Source organism: Carcharhinus amblyrhynchos, chromosome 4 (assembly GCF_965287045.1).
Source record: "Carcharhinus amblyrhynchos chromosome 4, sCarAmb.v2.hapA, whole genome shotgun sequence".
In the NCBI taxonomy this organism is placed as follows: Eukaryota; Metazoa; Chordata; class Chondrichthyes; order Carcharhiniformes; family Carcharhinidae; genus Carcharhinus; species Carcharhinus amblyrhynchos.
In genome coordinates this window covers 85,814,587-85,829,069 of record NC_137327.1, presented here as the reverse complement: position 1 = coordinate 85,829,069, position 14,483 = coordinate 85,814,587, and the positions used below count along the sequence as shown (strand labels likewise).

Genomic DNA, 14,483 nt, shown 5'->3' with positions numbered 1-14,483 from the left:
CACACATCATTCCAGGTGTGGCCTCACCGGGAGAATTGTACCAAGACATCTCTGCTCCTTCAGTCCTGTCACTATGAAGGACAATATGCCATTTGCCTTTTTTACTGCCTGCTTGCATTCAGCAAATGGTTTCCCCTCCCTTAATTTGTAGCCTTCAGATAATAATCTGCAAAAGATCTCCATGGGACAGCACAGTAGCACAGTGGTTAGCAATGCTGACTCACAGCAGCAGGGACCCAGGTTTGATTCCAGGCTTGGGTTACTTCTGTGTGGAGTTTGCACGTTCTCCCCGTGTCTGTGTGGGTTTCCTTGCACATTCTGAAAGACATGCTGGTTAGATAAATTGACTCAAACAGGCGCTGGACTGTGGCGACTAGGGGAATTTCACAGTACATAAGAACATAAGAACATAAGAAATAGGAGCAGGAGTAGGCCATCCGGCCCTTCGAGCCCGCCCCGCCATTCAATAAGATCATGGCTGATCTGTCGTGGCTCAGTTCCACTTTCCCGCCCTCTCCCCATAACCCTTAATCCCCTCTCTTATCAAAAACCCATCAACCCGCTTCTTAAAAATATTTAGCGAGGCAGCCTCCACCACTTCAACGGGCAGAGAATTCCAGAGATTCACCACCCTTTGAGTGAAGAAGTTCCTCCTCAACTCCGTTCTGAACCGCCCCCCCTTTATCTTGAGGCTGTGCCCCCTAGTCCTACTGTCTTTTTTGAGCGGGAAGAGTCTTTCCACCTCTATCCTATCCATCCCATTCATCATCTTATACGTCTCAATGAGATCTCCCCTCATTCTTCTAAACTCTAGCGAGTACAAGCCTAGTTTATTCAGCCTCTCCTCATAGCTCAACCCCCTCAACTCCGGTATCAGCCTAGTAAACCTCCTCTGCACTCCCTCCAGGGCCAAAATATCCTTGCGCAGGTGCGGCGCCCAAAACTGCACACAGTACTCCAGCTGCGGCCTCACCAATGCCCTATACAGCTGCAGCAAGACCTCCCTACTTTTATATTCAATCCCCCTCGCTATGAAGGCCAGCATCCCATTCGCCTTCCTGACCACCTGCTGCACTTGCAGGCTGGGTTTTTGCGACTCATGCACAAGGACCCCGAGGTCCCTCTGCACCGTCGCCTGCTGCAGTTTTTCGCCACGTAAGTAATAGTCCTTCCATTGCAGTGTTAGTGTAAGCCTTACTTGTGACTAATAAATAAACTTTAACTTTAAGATCTAACAAAAGAAATCACTCATTCCAATAGACTGCGTTTAAAACTAGCAGGTTTGGAACCCTAACCTTAAAAGACAATCATCGATAAAAGTATACTTATTTCCATATTTGGATTTGTTCCTTCAGTAAAAGAGGAAGCTGTGGTGGGGAAGGGAGATCACTATATCAGATCATAAGACAAGTGAAGTCAGTGAGAGATTTTTGGCCAGGGTTCTCTGATCGCCTACTGCTACCAGCGAGAATGGAGAATTTGGCACTCAGCCAAAACTCCATTCACTGAAGCGGGACTGGAGAATCCCAGCCGCGGGCAAGGCGGGACAATTCCTGCCTTTGTTTCAGTATCCTGTTGAGAAAGCTTTCACATAGCGTTCTTAAACTATAAGGGGGTGATACTGGTCAATAGCAGTAGCACAAAGAAGAATGGAAATGAATTGGCATCTTGTTATACATAGCAAAGGTTTTATTTTGTATTGACTTGGAAAACATTGTCAGGATCTTTCACTTCAAACTCAGTAAAAGTGAAATCAGGAAATGTATTTAACTATTATTCTGTGAATTTCAGTAGAAAGAAAATCGGATGTGATAAAGTGATCAGCAGCTGATTCACCACAAGCCCATTTCAGGCTGCAGTCATGGTTCAATTTTGTCCCCTTAATTTTTTTATTTGAGCACAATAAGAAGTCTCACAACACCAGGTTAGAGTCCAACCTAACAGCTTTATTTGGTATCACGAGCTTTCGGAGCACTGCTCCTACATCAGGTGAGTTGATTCACCTGATAAAGGAGCAGTGCTCTGTAAGCTTGTGATACCAAATAAACCTGTTGGACTTTAACCCGTTGTTGTGAGACTTCTTACTGTGCCCACCCCAGTCCAACGGCAGCATCTCTGTATCTTTTATTTGAGGCAGTTCCTTCCTCAACAGCATTTTGTTGCCTAAGCAATTACACCTTCTGAACTTCAAAGGGGCATTTTTCAGATATGATAAGCTAATGTATAAACGCAACTCTGACTTAAACATTTTGCAAATTAAGAATACAGGAAAAACTCTATAAATGGTAAAAACATCCCTGGGAACTATACAGCGCAGGAGACCATTTGGCCCATTATGCCAGCACTATCTTTTTGAATGAGTTGTCAAATTAGTCCCAGTTCCCTGCTCTCATTACACCTGCAATCATTTTCAACATCATGCAAATATCCACATCTCATTGATACCAGGTTTGTGTGACAAGAGAGAGAAATATTAAAATTGACAGGTATCAGAAAGCTACTCCTGCAGGAACCCTTGCTGATAAATAAGTGAATCAAAAAGTGCGAACTAAACACAGTCAAATTATGTTATCATCTACAGCTGTTTTAATTTTAACCTATTTTCTAAAACTGTATTCTGCAAAAAGCAAGAAGACAATCACCATACCCATAGCAACACAGAGGGAAACAAAGTTTCAACCTGTATCCTTACTGTCTATTTAATAAAAAGCTAGGAAGTATTATCTACTGTAACTATAGGATTAAAATACATAGTTTTTCTCTTGAAACATTTTTGTGTTTGAAAATATAACTTTAATTGCACATGCCCACCAGCTGTAAGTTTCCAATATTTTTGCCTTTATTACATTAAATTACTGATTATATCACAGAAAGTTGGTTTTCTAATAATGTAAATATGACTAAGAAAAATAGGCAGAAAAATAACCCCTTACTAAATGCCAGTTCTCTTTCTCTCTCCAGAAAAGAAACATACATCCAAAACATCAGTCATTCTTATCTTTACAGATGCTGATGACTTTTGTGTACTTTCAACATTTCATATCTTTAAAACAGAAAGGATTCTCATTAAAGTGAGCAACATAAACTAGATAGGAAAGTGAAACTAAGCACCAAGGAAAATTTACAATTCTTTGAAAAGTAACATTAAAGCAGGGTCCACCGGGCCAAGAAATATTTGAATCTACTAACACTTCAAAGCTCGTGCTGGCAACATCAATGCCATTTGGTCCCCAAGGTATTTATTGCACTGATGATAATAAGACACTTGAGACATCGGGGCAGCAGGGAGTATAGGCAAAGGTGTGTTATCTTCAGAATAACCCACATGTAGCTAATAGCTCTGAAACTGGTTGTCTTACGGATTGAATTTACTGATTGCAAGTAACCACAGATCAAGTGAAGCGGGAATCAAATACAAGGGAAGCCCCTCCAGACACATCATTCATGATGCAATTCTGACCTATTTTATAGACTCTGAGGTAAATCAGCAGAGATTTATAGAATTTATTAAAATTTATTTGTAATTTTAGAAAAGAGCTTCAGTCAAATGGTTTAGTAAATATCCAGGTACTGGTGAAGAATCCATGTTAAACATACATAATATATAAATATAGGATATGGAACTTCTTTATTCTTAAAAAGAATCATTTCTTTTCAATTTCTGTAGAAATATCTGATTATAATCAAGGTAGTGTAAAAGTGCTGTTATTTATTTCAATTCCCCAGAATACAGACATGTATGTTAGTCATGAGCCTCACTCCAGATTGCCACTGTATGATCCGCACTTGAAAGACTGCAACCACAGGATCAGACTCAACCAAATGTCTTCAGTTGAATTCTGGCCTGCCACTAACTTACTTCAATGAGATATTGGGAAGGCAACTGATACATTAGTCTCTTCAGAAGGTGAGAGAAATAGAAGAAAATTAAGAAAAAAGATTAAAATATGACTTCTATCTCTTAACCTTATATAGATAAGAAAAACAGGCATACAATCAAAAGACCACAACACCAGAAGCACTGTAACATTTCTTCTGCCTTTCTATCAAAGGACTTGTGTATAAATGTACCTGTTGACTTAGTGATTCATTCTAATCAATTATTTCAGAGAACAAACTCAAATATTCTATATGGTCTTTCACTGCACAATAATACTGAGTCTCAATACTGGTACCAATACACTTCAGGAAAAATTTCATAAGGCCAATAAAGCTTCTATTTCAATGTCCTAATTAACTCCTCCCTTCACTGTGATCACACCTACATCATCATTCAGGCAGTTCAAAGTACACACTCCAACACAACCTGCTCTCAGCAGGATGTCTACAACTGAATCATTGGACATTTATTTATAGGTCAAGTGGACATAGCTGAGGAACCCCACACATCCATCATTACAATTTACTGAGATGCTAGTGACAATTGATGCTGGTATTAGCTTGTAGGAATGCAAATTAGTGTGTTCATACAAGTTAGTTAGCATTATGTGGTTAGGTATAGAGAAATATAACAGACTTTCAGCTAAACGTTTCAGGTGCACTGGCCATGCTAAATTGCCCCTTATGTCCTGAGATGCATAGGTTAGAGCGGTTAGTGGAGTAAATAAGTAGATTACGGGGATAGGACCTAGACGGGATTTTTGTTGGTGCAGACTTGGTGGGCCGAATGGCCTCCTTCTGCACTGCAGGGATTCTATCACCCTGGCAGATCTTCAGTCCGATCAGTGCCATGGGAGTGTCATGCTGGGACTGCAGAAGACCTGGGTCAAGAAACAGCTACAAGTTCTCAAAACCAGATAAATGGAGCGGTCTCATCATGGCCAGTCAGGCAGGCCCATGTGGTTGGGATATGGGAGTTGGTGTGGAGGGACTGGGAGGAGTGCTTCCATGGGGGTCACCTTGCCTCTGACGGGACGCTCAGTAGGTCACAGTGTGCATGATGTGGGTGGTGGTGGTGGGTGGTGGGGGGTGGGGGGCGGGGAGGAGAGGAGGAGAGAATTGGTTGCATTTAATGCTGCTGCTGGAATGCATAGATTCCCAACATCAGATAATTTAAGACAAATAATACAAATATTTGCCTTTGTCTTTGGAGATGTTTTTCCCCAGAAAACAGGAGGTTGTGAAATAAATGATTTTGGTAAGACAGTGCTGATATATGACTTTCTTTTCCCATTGCTACTGATATTCATACATAAGCTGGAATTTCCTGGCCCAATATGTACAGGATTAGAAGCAAGAACCTGAGAAAATAGTTGGCTAAGTCAGGATGATCCCCTGATGCATTCCCACCACTGTTTCCAGGGATAGGATTAGCTGGCCACACCGTGAAGGTGGGCAACGAATGAATGTGATTAAAGTCTAAATTATTTTGTGGCCTTGCCAACATTTTACCACTAGCAAGGCAGACCTTTCCTGTGTGCAGAAGCTGCCAGGTCAATGGAGGTAGCACCTCCTGGCAGGTGGGGGACAGTAGAGAAGCGGGGCTGGCGGGGGGGGGGAAATCACTGCAGTGCAGAAGGAGGCCATTCAATCCATTGAATCTGCACCAACCTCAATCCCACCCAGGCCCTATTCCCTTAACCCCCACATATTTACCCTGCTAGGGTGGGAGGAGTAGGTAGGAGGATATCTGAGCCAGAGGCTCCATGCCACAATGACAGAGCCTTTGGTAGGAAAGGCTGCATCCAGCACCCAAATACTTTGCTAGGAGCGGTTTCCTCTCTGCTCTGAGGAGTCTGCTAGCTTCCTCACCATCTTTAATTTTCACAAAATCTTGCAAGGGGGACTCCATGTTGAGGCATCCGCGCTGTCTCCAATCCACCTCAGCAGTGTCCAATCCTCCCCGTGGCGTTGCTGAAGCTCAGGTGCTTCCAGCACTCTATCTAGGACTGCAGCATCAACAGCCCTCCTACTGTCCTTAACAGGATAGTCAACACAAAGATAGCCAATTAGGAGGTTGTCCCAATAGTGCACTGCAGGCAAGTGCTAGCCTGGGACTTGCGTTTCAGTCCTCACATCAAAGTCTTGAAACTTTCAGTAGGATCCAGCCCTGGGTTGTAAAGTGGCTTGATTAATTTAGACACTAAATTTATTTATCTCTTCCCTGACAGCAATAATTGCACCATTCAACACCTTTTAAATCTGATTATTTCAAAGTTTGCCTTCCGACATTTTAAATCTTGAACTTTCCAGGAGTTGCCAGAAAAGTGTTGCTACTTTCCAACAAAGTCAATAATTACAAGAATTATCAGCAAGATGCTACCTTAAACACAGTTTTTTTGCGGACAATCACAATTCAAAAAAGAAGAGACCTTGCAAGTAAAGGAAAATATCAGCAGTTTTGCAAATGGCACGATTTGAAGTGCAACAGCTGTTCTGTTAATGCAACTGGCAAGTTCATAGTTACGAATTTGAGCTGACTAACCAGAACTATCAACTCTTTTGTGTACTCTGTTTCCAAAAAACATACCATTACGAAATCAGTAAACATCTAGACAGCGTGTGCAATCATAGAATTTAAAGCATCTCCCTGCACCATACTATCTGTACTTGAAAAAAAATCCTAATTATAGCTGTCTTCTAATATTATTTCATTCAATATTTATTCAACAGGGAAAGGTTTTTGACTGCTTTATTGTCCTGGATTTCACATCTCCGTTTTTATTGTAAAATTAAACGACACAAAAAAGATTCTGTTAAGTTCACAATGAGACAGCATAACATGACCAAGCACGAAATTAACAGTTGCATTTTGGCTGAAGATTGTTTGCATGAGGAAGCTGTATTTTTTTCTGAAATATTGTGCTGGATTTTATGGTCCCTTCCCACATCTGCATCATCTGCAGTGGTGGGATTTGAATCCGGGTCCTCAGAGCATTTCCCTAGGTCTCTGCATCACTAGTCTAGTGATGGTACCACCATGCCACTGCCTTTCCTTGATATAATTAACATTCTTAACAAATCATGCTTATACTAAATCCTGATACCAATCACTTCAAAAGTACTTAAATTTGGTGGTTGGAGGCCTCTACTGGGACTCGCGGGAATGGACCCACTAGTCAGTTGGGGCTGGGGGAAGCTAGAGCAAGGCAGGTCCAAGGCCTCCTTAAGAAGCTTCGGAGGAACTCTTCTGCAGCTTCTAACCAGCAAAAAAACCTAAAGAAAGTTAGTCTGCCCCAACTAACATTGAGATACAGTAGGAAGGCAACAGGACCAGAGTGAGGTGGGTGACTGCTTTAATTTTTAACTGCTGGAGGTAAAACAAAACCACTTGTTTGAGAACTGCATTATGCACTTCAAAAACTGAGGTTCATTACTTCTAACATCAAGCACACTCTGGTGTTCAGGGCACCTTTACATTATAAGCACACAAGATTTTGTTAACAATGTGTAAACACATATCTTAAATCCATTAAGAAGTCCTGAACATCAAGTTATAAGCAGCATTTCCTAACATATGTTATTTCATTCTGTAATTTCATCATAGTTAAAGTGGATGTGCTAGTGGATATGTCATAAGAATGCTATAAGCTAACCATTATATGTTACTGGAATGCTTATGACACACACCTACGTAAGCTTAATATACTGGTATTATGACTGATTTATAAAACGAATAATGTAAAGATCGATGTGATTAAACAGACATATGTTAGTGACAAGAAAATTTATTCACAGATTCTGCACTGGAGAAAGTTGTCTGGCCCACTTGTGCCAACACTAGCTCTTGAACTAGTGCTGTCTGATCCCATTTCTTCGTCCTGGCCTTTTATATTCTTCCTTTTTAAATGTTCCATAGCCACTTGTGGCTTGGACATTCCCTTGCCTAAGAAATGAAAATGAAAATGTCTTCCAGATTCCCTCTTTATTCTTCTGTTGATAATCCTGAGCCTGTGCTGTCTTGCCATCAATCTACCTAGCAATGATCTAGCAGAATTTATCCTCTCAAAACATGTCACAATTTCAACCATGTCTATAAAATCTGTGCCTAAGTATTCACCCCCTCCTTCTTCATACTCTAAACTCTCATCCTTGGCATCATTCTAGTGTTCAACATGATTAAACTGAGAGAGAGCGCGAATGATCTGCAGCTCCGTGGATCTGAAATACGAAAACCAAATGAAACACAAGCCATTTCTATTTTTAACACCTTTTATTAAAGCCACTGATGCAGCTGGTTTCCTACGTAACACTATCACCGTATGTTCCACTATCAAATAATATTAAAAAGTCTAGATGTTGATTTGGGGGAGACAAACTGCTTAAATCTGTTGATAATATATTTTTATAGTGCATAATATACTCACAGTAAAAGTCTAGCTTAGAGCAAGTCTAAACAGTGCTTTGAGGGTCTGTAATCCATTCTAGAGAGCTGTACAACTATACGTCTTCTGTTCTGGCAAGCACCACGTCTGACTGCTTTGGGGGATTACCAGTCATTCCTCTTTATTACACTCATACCCGCCCACAGCTATGACGCAATGAAATTCAGACAACAACGAATCGTGCTCTAGTACTGAGCTATTTCAGTGACGTCTATGTCTGTATCAGCACTTTCATACGCCAAGCCCTCAGCTAAGTAATGAAGACTAATTTGCTGTGGTTTACTCAGGCATTGAGAAATAATTACAGCACACAAACTGACCAAACAGAATCATTAAAAAAAAGATTTCAACATTCAATGAAAATAATATTTTGCACAGAACCTTTAACTTCATATAAATCAAAGTGTTTATTTGTTTTCATATTTGCTAGGTTTCTACAATCTTTTGTTGGCAAATAAACCTAATTGTCAAAATCTACAGACCGAGATGACCCCAGATTCAATTCCCTGATCCATGGCAAGTTCTCAGAACAAATGGCAATCAAGGTGCCACAACTGATGTTGTTCCTGAGCTAAGGCCAGTAAATTATCTAAGCTGAGCAGTGCTGGATAGTGCACAGGTGAACATCAGGTGAGGACAGGAATAATCTCAGCTGTGATGTCTTCCACAACTGAACTGTCCAATGGCGCACTGACATTTTCTGAACCCCCATGCTATTAACAACACAGCGGATAGATTTTCTGCAAATTGCAGCTGCATTTTCTGCTTTTATCATTAAAAACAATGGATGGGAAATCACACGCTGCTCACCCTCAATTTTCGAGATGCAATTTCTGTAAGCATTACTTCTCATTGTGAATACCAAACCATAGAATTGATCTTCATACTCCAACAACATTTAGTACATTTATTTGTGGAAAGTATTAGACAAGCCCAAAGTGACATCAGATGTGCACACTCTTCTCCAACCTTGGCTAATTTTCCCTTCCAGGTGCAATTAGACCAATTGCAGCAGTCCCACTACTACCCCACCTGAGATTAGCTAATTCAGCACACAATAGGAGTTAATATGGTTCAAAGCACTATTGCATGATGCTTTAACTCACTAGGCCTTTGGAACTTGAATTAGAATGCATAACTTAATTCTGGGTCCTAATTGAATTATTTACTGCAGTCATTTTCTCATTGCCCCAAACACATTTTCCATGTTATTATTTACTATTAGCTGAATGCTCGGTGAATGTGTTATGCTGGTTTCACTTTGTGTTACTTTGAGCTCTGGCTCAGAAGATTGTAGGTTCAAGCTCCATGCCTAGCCATGAGCGCGCACACACACACACACTATAGGTGGGCATTTCAGTACATCACTGAGGAGTGCCATAAAGTGGGAAAGAAGGTAAGAGTTAACATTCAGGATGGATGGGGCCAAAGGATCTTCTTCCAAATGTACAACAGTAAGAAAACAAACAATACAAATGTGCAAGACTACAATTTTACACTACAGTTGTTCCATAACTCATTCCTAAGTCTATAGTATTGCTGAACGTGCCAACTCAGTCACAGATGGAATCCCAGGATGTGACAAACGAAATGACATTTGTGTATGTGCATCCATTAAAATAAAAGCAGTCAGCTGTGCATGCAATGTCCCTGCCAATCTCCAACTGGCCTATATGAAGGTCAGCTTCAACATGTAAACGCTGTCGATCAATGCACAGAATTGGATTTCCTGAGCAACAGTTCTAGTATATACAGCAATGGATAAAATCCAATACAGTGCCTACCTAAAAAAAACAATTATGCTTTGCAGTCGGAGAGAAACATTTATTCACTAAGCATTCGGAGCAAGCTTCAGCCCAGTTTAACCGGGTAACTGCCAAAGCTCTGGTGGCACAATGAAAACTTAGTAATTTAGTAGTTGAACAAACTAATAAGAATTCCTGTTTCCTCCACTAGTTGAACTCAATTCTCAGGGGCATCCTAAATTCTCAGGGGCATCCTAAATTCCCATCGTTCGGCAATGTTAACTCACAATTCATAAATATTCTATAAGCTGTACACTGCATACTCACAATACTAATTAGTCATAGTCCTCAAGGGATTTTAGGCATCTTTCTCAATTAGAGAGAGAGAGATAATCAAATGGCCAAATAGCTTGAGGGGCATCATTCGATAGCAAGTGTGTGGCAAGCAACGAGGCAGTTTACTATGAATGATCATAGCCAATGCGAGGATTGGACCCGCACTGCACCCTTGGCATCATTCTGCACCACGCTGATTCAAAATAAAAATAAAATACAGCAGATGCAGGAAACCTGAAACAAAAATCAGGAAAATTGGAAACACTCAGCAGCATCTGTAGAGGGAAACAGAGTTAAAGGACTGGATTTTAGGTGCCCCCTGTCAGGTGTGTTTTCAGCAGGGGCGAATGATAATAGGGCAGATGCCACCCAGCAAGCTTCCTGCTCACTTCCATACCATGGTAAGTGGATAGGCGCTACAACTGGCAGCCTGTTCACCATTATTAAATAAATAATCAAGGGTTAACAGTTGGTATGGGCAGTCAGGCAGGTGTAGGCAGGCCATTTTTAAAACGGCAGAAAGGAAAGGGGAAGTACCATGTCCCTTGCGCATTGAGGGGCAGCCCCCCTAAGATAGTACCAGCCTCTTTCAAACTAACTGCCTGCACTTGAAAACCATCCATCCTGCTGCTCCCATACCCTGGCATAGCTTGCTCCTGGACCCATTGGGCCACTTTCTTGGAACTGCTTGCTGTCCCAGCAGTGGCCACAAATGTGTTTCTGGCGCAGCTGGAGTTAGTGGCCTATCAGCTACCCAGGGCTGGGACTTCCTCCTGAGTAAGGGTCAGGCAAGTTAATCCTCTGCTCCACCAAAAGCATATTTTGTACGCAAGGCAGGCTGATGGGGAGCAAACTGGCTCCATGCCGACTTTGCTTCCAGGTGTGTGTGTGTGTGTGTGTGTGTGTGTGTGTGTGTGTGGGGGGGGGGGTGGTTTGCTCCCCCTCAAATCCCTTGTATATTTAGTCTAATGTTTCACATTGATGATCTTTCATTGGAACTACATAACGTCTCCTTGTGTAGCATATGATTGTAAGGATACAAATGTGAAATTCCAGAAAAGGTGGGCATGCATTTGAGAGGTGGCAAAACATTCAAGACTTTGGCAGGGCAAGCTTAGAGTTAGAATGGTAGTTTTCAAGGACAGTGAGGAAACATGTGTCTCCCTAATGAAGAATTTATCTTCTCCCACTGACACACGCTATTATCCTAGATTCAAAGTCCTTAGATATAGATTAAAAATCAGGTTTATGGACTCCAAAGTATGCACAAGAGCACTGTTGGATTTTATGCATCAAGTTGGGCAGTTTTTCAGCTAAGCATTGGTAAGCTTCCAATTTCTAGTTTTGACCTACCTCTTCATTTTAGTTTGTACAATTATCTGGAGCTGAATGGAGCTAAATTATTTCCAACAGTAGACTTTCCCTGCTCTCATGTTAACTGATATTCTTAACACTTTGCTCTCTTCTGGTACTGTCTATTTCTCCTTTAAATCCACAGCTGTCAACATCTCTCTCCATAAAAAAATGCCTAGATCTCTCCATATTTGTAAATTACTCTCTCATTTCCAACCTCCCTTTCTTCTCCAAAGTCCTTGGATTTGCTCTCGCCTCACCAATCTGTATTCATCTTGCATGAAATTCTGGGGGCAATCTCATGAAAAAAATTCAAAGTTCAGAACGAGTGTGAAAATGGGAGAATTTCAGATCTGTTTTGTTTTGGCAAGTCCAAATGTCAAATCTTATGCACCTAGTGCATGAAAAAAATTGTGAAATCCATTTCCTGCCAGCAGGAGGAGTGGGCAGGTCTTAAAATCACCAGAAAGCAAGCTGATAGCAGCAGAGAGCGCCATTATGCATGTGCAGGTCTCTGCACCCCCCTCCACTTCACTCCCAACCGCTCACCACCCTACCCCCACTTCACCAAACACTATGCAAAGTGACAGCTGCCCTTCCTCCCCAACTAAATACTAGACAGATTGGCAGCAGTCCATCTTCCTGCCCTGCTCCACTTTCCAGTAAGCCCTACTCCCTGGCACTTCCCAGTCCAGGATGCCAGGCTAACACTGCCCAAGGAGCTCTCCCCTTTGCCCCCACCTTTGGGTGGCCTCAATGGCCTCAAGTGCTACCTGTGAGGCCATTACATCTGGTCCCCACTGATGGGGGACCATATGTGATCCTTGTCAGAGTGAACATTCCTGTGCAAGGTCACAGAGATAAATGAGCCTGGCGAATTGAGCTCACTAATCACATTAAAATTAGAATTTAAATGGATTTATATAGTTTACTCAGCCTCACACTGGAAATGGACATGAGGCTGAATGTGATGGATATCCAGTGCTGGCAAGATCGCAAGTGAAGAGAAAATGGATGTGAACCTGATTTCTCAGCTCTTTTGTTATCTTACTGGTTCGCGCCACCCATTGACCAGCAGGGTACAAAGGCAAGATTGCCCCCTCTACGTTTGATTCTCTCCAATCAGATTTATGTTCCTATCATGGTGTGCCTCAGGGATCTGTTTTGGGGCCACTGCTGTTTGTAATTTTTATAAATGATCTGGATGAGGGTATAGTTGGGTGGATTAGTAAATTTGCTGATGACACCAAAGTCGGAGGTGTGGTAGATAGTGAGGAAGGGTGTCTTAGTCTACAGGGAGACTTGGACAAGTTACAGAGCTGGGCCGAGAGGTGGAGGATGGAGTTTAATGCGGAAAAGTGTGAGGTAATTCACTTTGGCAGGAATAACGGATGTGTAGAGTATAGGGCTAACGGTAGGACTCTGCATAGTGTGGATGAACAGAGGGATTTAGGTGTATGTGTACATAGATCCCTGAAAGTTGGGAATCAAGTGGATAGGGTTGTTAGGAAGGCATACGGTGTCTTGGCGTTTATTGGTAGGGGGATTGAATTTAGGAGCCGCAGCGTCATGTTGCAACTGTACAAGACTCTGGTGCGGCCGCACTTGGAGTATTGTGTACAGTTCTGGTCCCCACATTATAGGAAGGATGTGGAGGCTTTGGAGAGGGTGCAGAGGAGGTTTACCAGGATGTTGCCTGGTATGGAGGGGAGGTCCTATGAGGAGAGACTGAGGGATTTGAGGTTGTTTTCGTTAGAAAGAAGGCGGCTACGAGGGGACCTTATTGAAACATATAAGATGATTAGAGGTTTAGATAGGGTGGACAGTGATAGCCTTTTTCCTCGGATGGAGAAAGCTAGCACAAGGGGGCATAGCTTTAAATTAAGGGGTGGTAGTTATAGGACGGATGTCAGGGGTAGGTTCTTTACCCAGAGGGTGGTGAGGGATTGGAATGCCCTGCCTGCTGCAGTTGTAAATGCGCCTAGTCTGGGGGCGTTTAAGAGATCCGTGGATAGGTTTATGGATGGTAAGGGTTTGGTTTAGGTTAGAGGGTCATTGCTTTTTAACTGGTCGGCGCAACATCGTGGGCCGAAGGGCCTGTTCTGCGCTGTAATGTTCTATGTTCTATAGCAATGTGCTGTTTCTTATCAATGTCATAAATACCATCCTTTGGGAGAATGACAGTAGTAATCTAGCCCTCTTTGTCCTTCACAACCTCAATTTTAAAATTCTCATGCTTGCTTTTATATCTTCCCATGGCCTCGCCCTGTTCTTTCTCTATAATACCTTGCAGTTGCACAATCCTTCAAGATACTTGCCTCACTGAACTCTACCCCATCAAGCAATACTGATTTAATTTGCTCCACCACTGGTGGCCATGCCTTCAGGTCCATGGTATTGTGAAGTAGCAGTGTGAGGCAACCACTGTGTTGCCCTCAATTTCCCCCTCCATGCCTCTTTCCCTCACAGTCCTCCTTTAAGATGCGCCGCTTGGACATTTGACCAAGCTGTGTCTCAGTGCCAGATTCCTCGGTTCGATTCCCTGTGTGGAGTTTGCATGTTCTCCTCATGCCTGTGTGGGTTTCCTTGGGTGCTCTGGTTTCCTCCCATAGTCTGAAAGATGTGCTGGTTAAGTGCATTGACCCAAACAGGTGCCAGAATGTGATGACCAGGGGAATTTCACAGTAACTTCATTGCAGTATTAATGTAAGCCTTGCTTGTGACT

General features: G+C 42.3%; 1 protein-coding gene across 2 annotated transcripts in view; it reads right to left on the bottom strand.

The window, feature by feature from the left end:
- The window catches only part of zc3h12b (zinc finger CCCH-type containing 12B), an 89,865-nt gene that overhangs the window by 15,616 nt on the left and 59,766 nt on the right, over positions 1-14,483 (bottom strand). Inside the window, exon 1 of one of the 2 annotated variants that reach the window (XM_080187440.1) lies at positions 8,307-8,398. The exons of the other annotated variant lie outside the window; for it this stretch is intronic. The gene's annotated coding sequence lies outside the window, so the exon portion shown is untranslated. Of the gene's footprint in view, positions 1-8,306; positions 8,399-14,483 lie in introns of those variants that run through there. 2 annotated transcript variants of the gene reach the window in all.